Genomic DNA, 2167 nt, shown 5'->3' with positions numbered 1-2167 from the left:
CTCGGGGGACGCGCTTCCGGCGCGCGCGCGAGCGCTTCCGGGCCGCGCGGGGCGGGGCGGGCGGCGGGAGGGGCTGAGGGCGGAGCGGGCTGAGGGCGGGCTGAGGGCGGGGAGGGCTGAGGGCTGGGGGCGGGCTGGGGGCGGGCTGAGGGCGGGCTGGGGGCGGGCTGAGGACGGGCTGAGGGTGGGGCGGGTTGGGGGCGGGCTGAGGCCGGGCTGAGGGTGGGGCGGATAGGGGGCGGGCTGAGGGGGCCTGGGGGCAGGCTGAGGGGGCCTGAGGGCGGGCTGAGGGCGGGCTGAGGGCGAGCTGAGGGCAGGGAGGGCTGGGGCGGGCTGAGGGCGGGCTGGGGCGGGCTGAGGGCGGGCTGAGGGCGGGCGGGCTGAGGGCGGGCTGAGGGCGGGCTGAGGGCGGGCTGAGGGCGGGCTGAGGGCGGGCTGAGGGCGGGCTGAGGCGGGCTGAGGGCGGGCTGAGGGCGGGCTGAGGCGGGCTAAGATGCCACCGCCCCCAACGCCCCCACCGCCGTGCGGGGAGACAGAGCCCTGGTTGCTTCAGCACTCACGGAGTCACAGAATGAATCAGGCTGGAAAAAACCTCATAGATTGTCGAGTCCAACCTTTCACCTGCTAAAACTGGGGCCGCAGTTGGGGTTGTGAGCAGTGGGGCAGCGCCCCCGCTCTCCACAGACTCCAGTCCCCGCTGGGCGTCACCGCAGTCCGCGCCGAGCCTTTGCCTCCGCTCGGTTTCACAAGCTCAGGGATGGTTAATTTCAGCCCCGCCTGAGAAATTTCCTTTCCAGCTTTTCCCATGCTTAAAGCAAACTCTTTTCAGGTGAAGAACTTGTCGCTTCTCTCAAGTTCGTGAGGCACAATTCCTTTCAACCTTTCCGCAGTGCCAGATGTACCCGTTTAGCATCCACTGCCCTTCTGTAACAGCAATCAAGTTTGACAAGCACTGGGGACACCACGAAGCCAAAGCCAGCCCGTGGCCAGGAGAATGATGTGGAATTAATCTTACGCAAGCGGTGCTGGTTACACAAGTTTTCTGTACGAGCTCTACTGACAGCAAAGCTGCACCGTATGCCTTTGGAGGAAGCTGTAAAAAGATGTGTTGCATCTCTAAATGGAAGCCTCGGCCAAATACCTGCACTTTCCTTAACGGTGATAATTATCCCTTGCTGTCTGCCTCTTGTGTCTGAAACAGCTGCTTATGAAATACACTGGTTTATGTGTGTATCAGGACTTCACAAGCCCCTTTTTTGTCCCAGCAGCTGAGCTTGCTGCTCTCTCAGCACTCCAAACTTTCATTTACACCAGGAGCAGCAGTCCTCTAGGCTGTACTCCACATGAAAATGTTGCATCACTTTAAACAAGGCTGTGGTTCAATATATCCATTTGTGGTGGTGAAACTAGTTCAGGAAGTTCCCATCCCCACAGCACGTGTTGGGGAGCTGGCCACAGCATGCAATTCCCAAATGAGTTCTACTGGCACACCTGAAGAGGTGTTTTGTGGCAGTGCAGGGATACTCATCAGCTAGAATGTCTTCTCAGTTCACTGAAAACGTGCCTGTGCCTCATGCTATTTGAACAGATGTAGTTAAAGTACAGATCCCTTTAAAGAAGTATTTCACTATTTGAAAACCAAGGGGCATCCTTCACCATGCTGGCAAATTTCCCTGCTGTTATTTTTACCCCAGCGTGGATCCCTCTCTCATCCTGATGAATTACCAGATCTAAACTCCGGAAGTAAAATACAATATTTTTATGCAGAACAGAAGAAAAACCCCTTTCGATGTATTTTACTAAAGTAGCACAATGCCTTTTGATACTTGGCATAGCTTGTTTTGATCACGTTTAGGGGTTCTTTGGAGACTTCTGTGGGGCAGTAGCTTTGCAACTACTCCAAACGTGGGCATCACCGTGCGTGCCATTGTGCCAGAGGTGCGCAGTCCCTGTCAGATGACTTCTCTGCTGGGACGGCCTGCAACAGTACTGCAACCAGGTCAGCCAGTGAGAGTCTTTGGTAACTGGCAGGGGAATTCCAGCCCTGCCTTTTTATCTGCAGTGACTCCCTCGCTGCTGGGAACAGCTGCAGCTCTGGATGTGAACAGAATCAGCTTTGCAGGATTCCATTTAGATGGCTCTGAATGCAGAGTCATTTACTTCAGCA

This window comes from Fringilla coelebs (assembly GCF_963513975.1).
Source record: "Fringilla coelebs genome assembly, chromosome: 1".
Taxonomy (NCBI): Eukaryota; Metazoa; Chordata; class Aves; order Passeriformes; family Fringillidae; genus Fringilla; species Fringilla coelebs.
Note: the sequence above shows the minus strand (reverse complement) of the source record.